The 16,073-nt window shown below is 39.1% G+C and overlaps 1 pseudogene; it reads left to right on the plus strand.

The window, feature by feature from the left end:
* The first annotated feature begins 6,425 nt into the window (after positions 1-6,425).
* Positions 6,426-6,971, plus strand: LOC138086420 (large ribosomal subunit protein uL22 pseudogene; annotated as a pseudogene).
* Positions 6,972-16,073: the final 9,102 nt, after the last annotated feature.

Genomic DNA, 16,073 nt, shown 5'->3' on the forward strand with positions numbered 1-16,073 from the left:
GGTCCCTACATTCTCCCTATTTGTCTGCTGTTTCCTAGGTTCCTGAGACAGCTACAAGAGTCCCAGCCATCACAGGGAGACCCTTAGCATCCAGAGAATGGAGAGGTCCCTCCTTCCATGTCTGTCTTTGTTACTGCTACTGCTAAGTCACTTCAGTCGTGTCTGACTCTGTGTGACCCCATAGACAGCAGCCCACCAGGCTCTCCCATCCCTGGGATTCTCCAGGCAAGAACACTGGAGTGGGTTGCCCTTTCCTTCTCCAATGCATGAAAGTGAAAACTGAAAGGGAAGTCACTCAGTCCTGTCTGACTCTTTGCGACCCCATAGACTGCAGCCTACCAGGCTCCTCCGTCCATGGGATTTTCCAGGCAAGAGTACTGGAGTGAGGTCCCATCGCCTTCTCCATGTCTGCCTTTATCAGGATGTAAAACATTTCCCAGAAGCACTTCAACCGCTTCCCAGCTCCAAGTGGTCAGCATTGGCTACATTTCTTTTCCTGTTTTCTAATTGAAAAGGAAGTGGGTAAACAAAGTATGCTTGTAGCTTCTAGGATGAGCGGCAGAGGCTGCCATGAAGAAGATATATCCATACAAAATAGGCTCTCTTGCTGTAAGCACTTCCTATTCTTTGTTACACTTCACGGTAGTAATCACAAGATAATTGTTAGCTGTTTGATAACTGTTCATTTCCTATGTTGTTGTTCAGATGCTCAGTCTTGTCCAACTCTTTTGACTCCATGGACTGCAGCACGCCAGGCTTCCCTGTCCTTTACTGTCTTCTGGAGCTTGCTCAAACACATGTCCATTGAGCTGGTGATGCCATCCAACCATCTCATCCTTGCAGTGTGACCTGAGGGAGTTACCTCACTTGGTTGAGAGTCATTTTTCTCAAATGAAATATGGTAACTAAAATGGTGACTTCTATTGATGATTCAGTGAGAGTGTGATTAAAATCTGAGGAAAAGGTGTAACCTTACTTATCTCAAATAATTGCTGCTATTAGCATTATAATCACTACTACTACTGATATTATAGAAAGATACTTTGCTTTATTTTTTTTTTCCTTATGATGGAGTTTAGGGAAGGCTACCCCAAATATGTCACTTTGGTATATCAATTATTTGCAGTTAAAGTTACTTGAACAACTGATACGAGAAGGACACACTGACCCTCCTTGATCCTGGAAAGTGAAACCTAGCAGGATCCCATGGGGCATTCCCTCATATCCTCTACTTTAGCTCCTCTCTGAAGTACCCAGACAACAGTATTTGATGAGCATTTCCTGAGTTGTTTAGCAGATGTAAGAAAACCTCTCCCTCACCAACAAAGCGAAGATGTTAACTACTTGATGACCATGAGCACATAACCCGAGGCCTTCTGATGCTGTTTACCCCTGTGGCACCGCCCCGTTACCTCACCATCAGCCAGTCAGAGAACGGTGCACAAAATGATCACAGACCCTACAAACTCTCTCCCTCACCTGTCTTTTAAAAATGCCTGGCCAAAACCCTTCAGTGAGTTTGGGGCCTTTAGAGCATGAGCCACGCTTCTCCTTGCTTGACCCTACAATAAACCTTTCTCCGCTCCAAACTCTGATGTTTCAGTTTGTCTGACCTCACTGTGCGCCAGACATATAAACTTCTGTTAACAAAAGCAGGCAATAAATCCCCCATGTCAAAGGATCCCTCCCTGTACCAGGAAGTCCTTATCACCAGAGAAGGCTCTATCAACAAACCTTGCTATTTCTTTACCACTTTACTTTCTAATTTACTACCCTTCACCCAAACCCCTCTGTCTTGTCAATCCTTTACAAATGTATTGTCCCCCCCGCCCACCCCCTCCCCCCTGCAAACAGTAAAGAAGCTGTCTGCTTTGGTCATTTGAGTCTCATATTCCTATGAACTCCCATAGGAGTTAATATCTTTTTCCTCCATTGTGTCCGTTTATTTACTGCAACAGCCAAAAGAACCAAGAGTGGAGAGACTTTCCTGTCCCTGAAATTTACCTGTATGTTCATCACAGCAAAAAAGGAAACAAAAAGCCCTAAGTTTCCTCCTCTGATAGCAGAAGGGTGTATGAGAACAACAGGAGGGCAGGAGAACTATGAGACCCAGAAGAAAATGGAATTCTTCATCAGCCTAAGCTTAGAGGGAGAGGGCGAAGTCTAAAGGCTTCCGCGAATCTGCACAATGCAGCCTCATTCTGCTTTCTGATTGGATATTAGGCCTCCCCAGCGGGGGAATAAAAAAAAAAAAGAACCTTTTAAACACCTTCCAAATGAAACCCGTGTGAATCTTTTCAAAAAGGCATCTAGCTTTCTTCCCCGCGTATTTATCACCATTGTTCTCCTCGCCCTAGCCACACAGGAAATTCAATTCAGGATGACAGAATCCATGGTATTGTTTATGGGTTTTTTTTTTTTTTTTTTTTTTGAAACAGTGATATTCTGAGAAAATGTAAATATCTGGAGAGAGAGCAGGTGCACATGGTCACTTGGGGGGAAGATGACGACGCATTATGGCTTCAAAATCGCAGTCACGCCTCTCAGAATCACATTTTCACCTGCCACTGAGCCCGGCTTTCAGAGCTCCCTGTGGTCTCCGGAGTCCCCAGTGTGGTTTCAGCCGCCCCTGTAAAAGTCATCTTTCCACTTTGAGAAGTGCTACCAGCCTGGGCAAACATAAGCAAGAATAACTGAGTAAACAAAGCCAGGTGCAATTTGAATGCAAGTTTAAAAAAAGAACACCTTTCAAGGGAAAAAGGCTACATATCTGATTTTGTAACAGTCAGGTTAATTACTGTCTAACATCCTAATTAGCAGTGAACCCTGGATTTAAAATGGTTTAACAATGGAGGGGGGCTTCAGGAATTAATACATTTGCATTCTGTAATATTATTCAATTTCTCCTTTAGAACATCCTGACCAAATATATATAGTCATGGTTTGGTGGTTCTTCCACAAAACTGGGTGAACACTTGTCATTTATAGTTGGGATGACAGACAGAAATAGTTGGACTCAATGATTTAACAAGTCAAAACATCAACTATGTCTATATACCAAAAATTTTTGTAGGGGACAAATATAGACCTGTTTAAATTTAGGGACAATACTTGATTGAAAACTTGAAAAAAAAAAAAAACTGACTGTGAACAGAGACTTCACATAAAACATTGAGAATCTGAGTGATCGGTGGAAATAGTTGTCACTCATATCAGACTAGTTTAACACTTGTCCTCACAGAGAAGACGTAAATGCCTAGATGAATGCGTTTCCCATGCTACCTATACACCACTTGATCTGAGCTCATTATACGTAGAAGAGTTCTTTGTGTTTATTCATATCCAGGGTTTTGTTTAACTTTTTCAACAGTAGCTAAAATGGAGAATGTCTTTCATAGTGTCAGATATCACTATTGGCTTATACTCAGACTGGACTCATTATTTACACTCAGCTTGAAATTCTAATTATCTAAACCTCAAAGTAGCCAATATATCAGTCATGTAACTTGACATTTATATGAACATAAAACAGTAACAATTTCATGGATCTTTATGTCTGCCAAATCAGAGAATCCAAAATGACACTCAGGGTCAAAAATGATTGTTAACCAGAATTTTTTTCTCTCCCCCCAAATATAATGTGCCATTGAGTGTATTTTGAAGAAATACTTAAACTATGGAGTATGGAGGCTCGAGAAGAAAATGTGTTATGGAGGGCAAAAGCAAAGCAAAACAAAACAGTAACAACATATGAAAACAATAAAAGAGAACAACTATTTGATTCATTTGCTATCTTGCAGACTTTGTTATTAATAAATAGCACAGATGAAATCTTCACTCCATCACAGTCTGAGAATAATAAAACCAAAAGACATCCTTCTGTGGAGTTGAATAAAAAGTAAACAAGCAAAAAACCCTTACCATTAAAGAAAGGAATAGACCTTACTACACTATCAACATCAGTTTACCCCAAAACACTGCCCAAGCAGGCAATGACAGAAAGAGGGGAGAGTGAGACGGAAGAGCAATTAAGTGACAGAGAAGACAGATTGAGGGTCCTGGCATGGATTTGGTAGAAGCTCTAAAGAAACAAAAAGAGGAAGGTGGAAGAGCAAAATCTGAATAAAAGTACTTGATTTTTTTTCTCAAAATGAAAGAAAACTCACATTTTAGATTAAAAGAGAACTGCTACTGCCAAGGATAAATACAGTAAGTCTACATATGAAAACATTATCATCACCCTTCAGGAAGGAAGAAAAGCTCATTATCAAGGATCAAAGGCCAACTATCCTCAAATGAAGGATATTTTATATTTTATCCTCAAATAATCTGAAAGCCGATTTTTAATCACTGTCCATTCTGGGCAGTGCTAAAAAAGTGAAAATAAAAGCAACAACAAAAACCTCATCAACCAAGAAATGTTATCCATTCAATTATTCAAAATCCATTGGACAATTATTTCCAGGTATATGAGAACTAAGATAATTTACCCAAATCAGCTATTAAGAGAAGAAAAGTGAACTCAATTAGAAGGTGTAGAGGTTACCAAAGAACAGAAATCTTGATTTAAAATATTGGTAAATTTTAGGGTACCTATAGAGAAAGCTGTATAGTGTACTATACTTAAACTTTTTGTTTGAAATAACAGTGGATCACTACACAGTTTTAAGAAAGAAGACCAATTTAGGAGGGAACACTCAGAATGCTGGGCTCCTGTTTACATTAAAATATTGAAGGCTGACCAGAAAAATGTGGAAAGCAAGCTAGAATAATTGGGAAAATAAAGTCAGTATTTTCATTAAATTTTAATATAGACCAATTCATGCAAGAATCATTAATGAGGGATATGATGCTGAGAATCAAGACATGAAAGGTTTTATATTTTGTAATAAAGAGCCTGGCTTCAGTATTTGATGTTTAACTAGTGACAGGTTTTAAGTCTCATTCCTCTCTTTTCCCTCTCTGGTCCCCCTCTGAGTAAAAGGATAAGGAGGCCACAATACTCCTTTTATTGGCAGGAGTTTCAAATCCATCAAGCTCCTGCCCACCTATAGGAAGTCTTACCAGGTCCAAGCCCCTAACCATTGTAAAATGCCAGTCTCCATTCCCTGCTCTCTCTCAAGGGCCTGTTTGGGAAGTTGACTGTCCTGCTGTCTACCCACGAAGTAAAAAAAATAAAACATCTTCATTTGAGTAATATATCTTTTCATGTCCTCTTTCTATTATGTGGCATCATCATTGTCATCATTTAAATCAAATTTTGCATTGAGTCCATCCCATTTAATCAGGATTGAGTCTTGAATTCAAGATTATTCCTGTTAATCAGTTTTCAAGTACCAAGTTGTAAGGTAAAAACATACACTGTGAAGAAATAAGACAACACTTTGACTGGGTGATCAAAGTTGACATCACGGATGAGGGGCAGACATACCCAGCGAGTCCCCAAGAATGACAGGCCACTGTGCAGTTTTCCAACTCAGAACACATAATTTTAAAACAACCCCGAGGAAAGATAAATTAAAAACAAGAAAGAGCCCATTAAAAAGGAGAGAGGAGAATGCACCTTTTATTCTTCAAATGTGTCAATATCTTAAAAACAGGGAAGGCTAGAGAAATGTATCAAATTAAAGAAGACATGACCACTAAATGCAGCACCTGACTCTAGACTGGAGTTTGTATTAAAAGGGAAAAATACTATAAATGACACTGGGTCAACTGATAAAAATGGAATGTAGATAATATATTTAACTACTATATTAATATTATATTTATTAAAGTTGATGTGTGTACATGTGCTCAGCCATGTCTGACTCTTTGTGACCCCATGGACTGTAGCCTGCCAGGCTCCTCTGTCCATAGAATTCTCCAGGCAAGAATACTAGAGTGGGTTGCCATTTCCTCCTCCAGGGGATCTTTCTGACCCCAGAATCGAACCCTCATCTCTTTTGTCTTCTGCATTAGCAGGTGGATTCTCTACCACTGTGTCACCTAGGATGCCCACTGAAGTTGATAACTGCCCTTTACTTAAGAAGGTATCCTGTTCCTAGGAAATATATACTTAAGTATTCAGTTTAAAGGGCAATGGCACAACACTCTCAAATAGTTCACCAAAAATCGCATGTGTGTACACACATACAGACTATACTTATTAATGATAAAACACAAAATGAGTAAAATGTTAACAATCCATGAATCTACGTCAAGTGTATATAGATATTCTTATTATTATTAAAACCACTTTTCTGGAAACTAAAAAATTATTTTGAAATTAAAGGTTGAAACATCTTGCGTGTTCTTCTATATGCATAGTTTGAGAAATAGAAGAAAAACTTTAGTGACAGATTTGTAATCTACTTGTAGAGTAAAAAATTGATGCCTCTTTTTTTTTTCCAGTAAGCGGCCTGAGATGACCCCTAAAAGTGGTGCACTATTCACTCAACCCAGAAAACCCCACAAAATCATGCAAATCAAGAGGTTCAAATCATGTTCATTTTAAGAACACTCGTGAAACTGTCCAGGCCATTAAGGGTATGCATATCCGAAAAGCCACCAAGTACTTGAAGCATGTCACTTTAATGAAGCAACGTGTGCCATTCCGTCGTCACAACAGTGGAGTTGGCAGGTGTGCACAGGCCAAACAGTGGGGCTGGATGCAGGGTCAGTGGCCCAAAAAGAGTGCTGAATTTTTACTACCCATGCTCAAAAATGCAGCGAGTAATGCTGAACTTAAGGGCTTAGATGTAGATTATCTGGTCATTGAGCACATCCAGGTGAACAAAGCCCCCAAGATGTGGTGCAGGACTTACAGAGCTCACAGTCAGATCAACCCCTACATGAGCTCTCCCTGCCACACTGGGATGATCCTTACTGAAAAAGAACAGATCGTTCCTAAACCAGAAGAGGAGGTTGCACAGAAGAAAAAGATACCCCAGAAGAAACTGAAGAAACAAAAATCTATGGCCCGGGAATAAATGCTGCAAAAAATAAATGCAATTAAAAAAAAAAAAATTGAAGCCTTACTTATTTATAAGAAAAATTTGATAACACACTGGGACATATTTATCCCTTCACCCAATAAGTAATAAATATACATGTTTCAAAACTCATGTAACTTATAGAAAGTGTGAAGGTTCTATACCACAAAGGACCAATGACCACAATTTATTATATTAGGAAACAACAAGAAGAACCTTAAAGATTTGGAAGCTTAAAATAACTCATGTGCTATAAAGAAAATCAAACTGGAAATATTCTTGTAAGAATTGGATATGCTTATAACTGAATGACAATCAAAATATCATATGTTACCACTGGAAGGAGCTAAAATGGTGCTTAGAATTATAGCCAACTGAATTATTTTTTAAAACTTTAAATAAGCATCTTCCTACAAAAGCTGAAACAGAACATAATAAGCCAAATGAAAGAAGATGAAAGAATAAATATGTAAACATCAAAGCATAATAGAAAACATGATGACAAACTTTCCTGTTGGTAGAACCTGCCTGCCAATGCAGGGGACACAGGTTTGATCCTTGGTCCAGAAAGATTCCACAAGCTGCCGGGCAACTAAGCCATTGCACCTCAACTACTGAGTGCAAGCGACACAGCTAGTGAAGCCTGCTTGCCTAGAGCGCATGCTCCATGAGACAAGGCACCCCATGAGAAGCCCAGGCACTGCAACTAGAAGGTGATCCTCACTCGCCACAACCACAGAAAGCCTGCTAAGCGGCAAGGAAGACTGAGCACAGCCAAAAACACATATGTTTCTTTTTAAAGAAAACACAACTGTGATTTTTAAAAATGGTAAATAAAGTAAAAAACACTATCTTATGAGCTAGACAAGCTCCAGCTCAGCTTATTGGAGGGAAAATACTGAGAAAAAGAAATGACATCACTGGAGATAGCATAGAGTTTCTATGTGTTATCTGAATGACAAATATATATACAAAAACATTTTGTCTATGAAACTAGCTCATTTGTACTGGTATGGACGAACCTAGAGTCTGACATGCAGAGTGAAGTAAGTCAGAAAGGCTTCTCTGGTGGCTCAGCTGGTAAAGAAACTGCCTGCAATGTGGGAGACCTGGGTTAGATCCCTGGGTTGGAAAGATCCTCTGGAAAAGGGAATGGTATCCAGTCCAGTATTCTGGCCTAGCAAATTCCATGGACTATATAGTCCTGGGGTCACAAAGAGTTGGACAAAACTGAGTGACTTTCACATTCATTCATTCAAATAGAAAGAGAAAAACAAATACCGTATTGTAACACATATATATATATATGGGATGTTAAAAAACAATGGTACAGATGAACCTATTTTCAGGGCAGAAAGACATCGATGTAGAGAATGGACACGTGGGCATAAAGGGGGACGGCAAGGGCGAGACAAATTTGGAAAGTAGCATTGACATATATACACTGCTGCTGCTGCTGCTAAGTTGCTTCAGTCGTATCTGACTCTGTGCGACCCCAGAGACGGCAGCCCACCAGGCTCCCCCGTCCCTGGGATTCTCCAGTCAAGAACACTGGAGTGGGTTGCCATTTCCTTCTCCAATGCACGAAAGTGAAAAGTGAAAGAGAAGTCGCTCAGTCGTGTCCGGCTCTTCGAGACCCCATGGACTGCAGCCTACCAGGCTCCTCCGTCCATGGGATTTTCCAGGCAAGAATACTGGAGTGGGGTGCCATTGCCTTCTCCGACATATACACTACAATCTATAAAATAGCTACTGGGAAGCTGCTGTATAGCACAGGAAGCTTAGCATGGTGCTCTGTGATGACCTAGAGGAGTGGAATGTGGGGGTGGTGACAGGGAGGCTCAAGAGAGAGGAGATATGTATACATATGGCTGATTCACATTGTTGTACAGCAGAAACAGCCCTGTAAAACAACCATACTCCAATTTTGTTTAAAAAAAGATAAATACAAAAACAAATAAAATGGCTGTTTTTTAAACAAAAATACTAATTATCAAAACCACCCAGAACAGGAGAAAACAAAAATTAGCAATCAGAAGTATTTCATTCAATAATTTTTTTTTAATCCACCATCAATAACACTAACCAGCAAGGAGTAGATACTTCTTTTATAATGTAATAGATGCAGAAAGTAGGAAAACAAGAGAAAAAAATGAGATAGTATAGTTTGACACCAAACCAAAGAAGTTTAAAAAAAAATTAGAACATTTCCTTTGTCAACACAAGTGTAAAAAGACTGGGGATAGGGTATGCTGCGATTTTTACACTACTCATGAACATTCTAAACCATTAGAAGTCACATGGTCTTAATTGTTGACATACCAGATTCTCCTAATAGGCAGTTAGCATCTCAAGAACAAGCACTGTGAATTTTCCATTTCACAATGGCAGAGACGGTCTTAAATGGGCATGGGCATAGAATCAGCTATAGAGGACTTTTTGACCCGGATTTTGTATTGTTTTCATTTAGATCTGCAAATTCTGTCCCCAAAGAAATCAATGAGGTATATGTAGACCAAGAAAAGACATTCAGTTCAGTTGCTCAGTCGTGTCCAACTCTTTGCAACCCCATGAATCGCAGCATGCCAGGCCTCCCTGTCCATCACCAACTCCCAGAGTTCACTCAGATTCACATCCATTGAGTCAGTGATGCCATCCAGCCATCTCATCCTCTGTCGTCCCCTTCTCCTCCTGCCCCCAATCCCTCCCAGCATCCGAGTCTTTTCCAATGAGTCAACTCTTCGCATGAGGTGGCCAAAGTACTGGAGTTTCAGCTTCAGCATCATTCCCTCCAAAGAAATCCCAGGGCTGATCTCCTTGGTGCACTTTTTCAAAAACAAATTCTACAGACAATTCCAATGTCCAGCTCTAATTAATAGCTAATATGCTCAAACATAATGCAAGGTTAACACATAAAATATGGTGAATATTTTATGGATCATAAAATATGGTCAATAAGTGCTTGTTAAATAGAACTTAGTTTGCAACAGTCTACCCTCTATTTTTTCCCCTGACTTCTTACAGCCTGCTCAGAGAGACTTACCAATAAAGCTTTAGTTTCCTTAGCCCAAAGGTGCCTTTCCTCATACTGCTCTGAGCATTCAAGGCTCACTCTTTCTGCTTCTCTACCTCACCAAAACCCATAAGCCATGTCAAATCCCCTGGATTCCTGGAGCATAGATGCCCCTGGAAGAACCAGGACCCAGAGATGAAAACCCCTCAGCCTGACAACATGGCTCAGGCAAGAGGAACCACATGGGTACATCTGATATCTTCCTGATGAGATCTGCTCTCTTGGTGACTATAGTATTAAAGGTCTTCATGGCTAGCTTCCTAAGTGATCTGCCCTCTGGGAAGACTCATTTTAGCCACACCTCTGTCTTTTCCTCCTTCCCAACTATGCAGTGGATTTTCTCAAATCTCGAGGAAGGTGTGCATGGATGCTCATGAGCGTGTCCACTCTACAGAGCACCAAGCTTCAAGGTGTGTATTAGCCAGTGTGCTGGAGCCCATTTAATTTCTCAATAAAAAGTTTAACCTCATTTATTCTCACAGGCTGATGATCAAAGAACTCAAGGTTACTGAGAATCAAGTACCTTCACTAGTGACAGATTTAAATGGAAAAAAAGACACTGACTTAAGATTTGAGCATCAGACTGTCCTTAGAATCCACCTGAAATGCAGGAGACCCAGGTTCAATGCCTGGTGCAGGAAGATCCCCTTGAGAAGGGAATGGCTGCGCACTCCAATATTCTTGCCTGGAGAATCCCATGAATAGAGGAGCCTAGCAGGCTGCAGTCTAAGGGGTCACAGAGAGTCTGACACGATCGAGTGACTAGGCATGCACACAAGCGCACACTAAGACAAAATAAGCTGGAAAATTTTAAGAACTGAAGTTCATTAACTGGCAGTCCTTCCTGTACAATATCTTTGATCAGGTTTAGAAGCAAATTTATTATCATGACTAAGCGAAAGATTGGGAGCAAAGAACATCTTCATTTGAGGTTCAAAATCTGATATCTTTTCAAGACAGGACTAGTTAGAAGTGTCCATCTTCCCTACTTTCCTTCCTGCCTCCACATTCAAATCTCCCACATCAGCTTGCTGATGCTGGAAATCCCTTTGAGTAGAAACAGAGAAAAACGAGAGGACCAAGGGACCTCCTGCAAAACAGCCTATCCCGTGAAAGAAAGATGTCAAGCAGAACCATCTTGACAGTGACAGTCGACCACAGTGTGGAAGTCCAGACCTTGCACACACTATGACAGCTATTACAGATCCATACTTAATCTGACCCTAGACACATCCAGATAGGGCGTGAAGGAGGGAAATAGGGGGCAGGAAGAAATTTCTTGATTAACTCAGAGAGGAAAGAATGGTGTAGTTAGCTTACTGGAATAAACTTGGGTGAGCCAAGCAGCACTGCTTTGGGGGCCACCTACTGGTGCAGTACTGAGCGGCCTTCTGGTCACTTGACCATACATCATTGTATAGCCATGACACCAGGGAGGCTCCAGCACACTGGCTAATACACCCCTTGAAGCTTGGTGCTCTGCAGGGCGGACACACTCACGAGCACCCATGCACACCTTCCTGGAGATTTGAGAAAATCCACTGCATAGTTGGGAAGGAGGAAAAGACAGAGGTGTGGCTAAAATGTATCTTCCCAGAGGGCAGATCACTTAGAAATTTAAGTTGTCAATTAAAAGTTAGTTTGACTTCATTTATTCTCACAGACTGATGATCAAAGAACTCAAGGTTACCGAGATATCAAGTACCTTCACTAGGGACAGATTTAAATGGGAAAAAAGATACTGAGGATACTATAGAGCAGCAGTCACCGACATTTTTGGCACCAGGAGCTGGTTTCATGGAAGACAAACTTTCCACAGACTGGGGGAGAGGGATGGAGGGGACAGTTTGGGGATGATTCAAGTGCATTACATTTACTGTGCACTTTATTTCTGTTATTACATCTGCTCCACCTCAGATCATCAGACATTAGATTTTGGAGACTGGGGGTCCGTGGGAACTAATTAATCTCTTTAATTAGTCCATCTGATAGACACTGCCATTGTGCAAAAAACATCATTGCAAGAAGACACTGCCCAGCAATTTTTAAAGACGTGTTCACATGTTTTACTCCAACTATTACTACCCAGGAGAACAAGAAACTTATTGGGGAAAAGTTCTGGATGAGTCTGCTGCTGGGCTGGAAACAGATTTCTTTTCTGTAAATATTATCTTCCAGTCACTTTGAAAGTGATTTCATCATTAGATTAGGTGTCATTATTCTAGATCCCTCTCTAAAGTTGATTTCTTTTATGACTGACTCCCTGCTATGTTTGCTTCTGATCTTTCTTCTCTTATTTATTATGCTCATATTCATTTTACACACTGCAGGCAATTCATATTTTTCTGCTTATAATTGCTGAAGCCCATCAACAAGCATTAGCAGATGGCCCCCAACAGAGCCACACATGCTCTCCAATACCCAACTGTGTAAGCAGTCAATAGAGAGTCTATTCTGGAGTTGCTGATGATTGATCTTTAGGAGAATAGATGTATGCACAAGAGACAATAGGCAAAGAGACCAAAATGGTTTATAATTTGTATTGTGTGACTCAGTCTATTAGTGAGATAGAGCAGAAAAGAAAGATCAATGTAGTTTGAGTCACTACGAACATTGTTAGAAAAGGCTAAATGTGTATTGGCACTTGAAGGATGGGTAAAAACTGTAAAGGAGGAAATAAAGAAGTTGGAATTAAAACATAATGTTTGACAATCAATGGAAAAGGAACCTTTTTCCTGTGTTTGAGGAGTTCCCTACTATGTAAGAAAGAATTGGCCAATACAGAAGTTGAAAATACAAGATCTTATTTCCAGTTAGCCCTTTCAGTTTAGGCATGGACACATGGCCTGGGTTTGTTATATCAAATGATCCCAACCCAGGCTCTTCATCAGAAGCTGGATGCTGAAGTAAGGACAATTTGTCACATAACCAGCTGCAGAGGAAATCCTCTAAATCAACTTGAGACAAATTTGGGGCATTGTTTTTAACTTCATGACCTCAAAGCTTGGTTTTCAGGCTCTCCTGAATACTCTTTATATGCTACTATCCATTCTTTTAGTAAATATCATCTTCTTTTGAAACTAACCAAAGGTGGTTACTATTGTTTTCTACTAACAACCCTGAATGAAGGCATATAATGGAACACTAGGTATAAGACAGAGACACCTTAGCACAAGGAGGCAATAACCTGGCTTGGGAAAAATAATAGAAAAGGGAGTACCATCTTTTCTTTCTTTCTTTTTTTTTTTTTTGTTTTACTTTACTTTATTCTTCCTGTAAAGTTTATTGGATCAGTTTCTACTCAAAGCAAAATATGTCGTGGGTCATTCTGTTAATTTTATACATTTTTCAGCATTTCTTAAAGTGTAAATATCTGAGTGGCAGCAAATATGACAAGACAAAATAGTATCCTCATTTCATTTTTTAAAATAAATCAGAAGCATTATCTTAAAGATTTTATTTCATTTTATTGTATTGTTATCTGAATGTTAGTGGAAACTAAGATATTCAGAATAGACAGTACTAATGATAACAATGGATAAACTATTCTAATGAAAAAAAAGTCAAGATCAATGATCCTAGATATATTTTCTGTAATATACTTATTTGTAAAAAATTTTAATTAAAATGTATTCTTGAATATCATGCTCTAAATATCAAGGATATTTTTATTGTATCTAATTTTACATTTGCTGTGAATTTCAATATAATTTATTTTGTTTGAATTTTGCATTTTATGTTAAATTAAGGTAAAATAATTCACCTTTTACATTCTGATGAAAATGGATTACTTTCCCCCTCCAATCTAGCTTTGGTAAAACTTTTACATTATTTCATTCTTCTGGTTGAAATTCATTAATTAATATCTTTCCTCTTTTCTTTCCCTGTTTGTCCCTTGATAAAACATTGTTATACTTTTCTCTCTAGTAGACAAGTATAAATAAATTTTAATTTTATGGGTTGCTGGCCAAAAATAATAGTGTCCAATAAAAAGAGATGATATGTCTATCACTCACCAAGGATAAAAACAGAATTAAATACAATTTATAGAAATTCAGATCTCAAATGTGATTGCTTGGTAGTACATGAAAATAAAATATTGAAAAAGCAATTTGAAAGTGATATTATAGTTCTTGCAAAGTATGTTTTGATAGTTGATCACACAGGTTAATTAAAAGCCACAGAGTTCATTTCTTACAGTAATCTATAATATCAATTCAATTTCTATATTTCCCCAATTTACATTTTTTTTTATTTTTTTTTTAATTTTTATTTTTACTTTATTTTACTTTACAATACTGTATTGGTTTTGCCATACATTGACATGAATCCACCATGGGTGTACATGAGTTCCCAAACATGAAGCCCCCTCCCACTTCCCTCCCCACAACATCCCTCTGGGTCATCCCCGTGCACCAGCCCCAAGCATGCTGTATCCTGCATCGGACATAGACTGGCGATTCGATTCTTACATGATAGTATACATGTTTCAATGCCATTCTCCCAAATCATCCCACCCTCTTCCTCTCCCACAGAGTCCAAAAGTCTGTTCTAAACATCTGTGTCTCTTTTGCTGTCTCGCATACAGGGTTATCATTACCATTCTAAATTCCATATATATGTGTTAGAATACTGTATTCTTTCTGGCTTACTTCACTCTGTATAATCGGCTCCAGTTTCATCCATCTCATCAGAACTGATTCAAATGTGTTCTTTTTAACGGCTGAGTAATACTCCATTGTGTATCTGTACCACAGCTTTCTTATCCATTCATCTGCTGACAAGTTCACATGGGCTGATCAAATTAACCAGTGAACACCAGACACTTAAAAAATATATTGCCAGTTTGGATGAAGAAGTGATACCAATCTCTCATTCTTCTCCCAAGTTGATCCCATTACATGATCATTGCCTGATATGATCATTCTATCTAGTTGGACAGGCTAGGGGATGATATAAAAGCAATTATTTTTCCATTTGGATCTTAATATCCCATCTCTGGATCCCATCAAGACAATCTTCTAGAGAAAAGTTGAAGGTGATGAATCTTAAAATATGCTACATAAACGTCCTGGAAAATAATCCACTGGGAAAGTTACTTACAAATGCAGATTCCCTGGCCAGTCCTCCCAAGATTTTTTTCAATAGATTACTGTGGAAGGCCCCAGGATCTTAATCTTAGTAAGTGACCTGGGTTGTTCCGGAACACTTTTACATTAGGGAACCAGTGACCTGTGGGCTCAAAGTGAGTTTAGCACATTATGGAAAAGTACCACTTCATTTCCAGACAGGACCTAGATCTTATACAGGGTTTTCCTTCAAGTCCTGTCCAGCAGAAACAGGTTCTGTTTCTCTGTGATTTGTTTCCTTATTGATCATGCACCAGAATTAGGATTTCTTTATTCTTATAATTTTATCAAAACTGAATCTAATTATCACTCTACCCTCTTCATTTTAATTAGGGATTTCAAAATTAACATTAATATAGAGACTTTGTGTCTTGGCAGAAATAGTTTGCCTTGTTAGAAATAGTTTGAAATGGTCAGCAACTATTGAAAAAGACAGTTTAAACCAGAATGTATCCATCATGACTCATGTTTATCCTTTTCAAATATGCTAAGGACATCATTCCCATTCACAAGGGATCCAAAGATAAGGGGAAATTAAGTTTGGTGAAAAGGAACCAGGTTTATGGAAAATTTTAAACTAAAGATCATCAGCACACTGAGCTTTTGTGGGTATAAACAATACAGTGAAAACTACACTGTCACCTTCCCATCACATGCTTCTTAATCATGGCAGTATGGATTCTCAAGAGCCTTGTATTTACTTTCTGGAACAGGAGGCTGTATTTGTTTACCTTGATTGCTGTAACAAATTCTCATAAGCTGGATAAGTTAAAGCAATAGAGATTTATTCACTGTCTTGGAGGCAGAAGTCTGAAGTCATGGTGCCAGCATCTCCAAACTCCCTCCAAAGGTGCTAGGAGAGAACCCATTCTCTGCCTCTTCCAGCCTCTGGTAACT

This window comes from Capricornis sumatraensis, chromosome 9, assembly GCF_032405125.1.
Source record: "Capricornis sumatraensis isolate serow.1 chromosome 9, serow.2, whole genome shotgun sequence".
Lineage (NCBI taxonomy): Eukaryota > Metazoa > Chordata > Mammalia > Artiodactyla > Bovidae > Capricornis > Capricornis sumatraensis.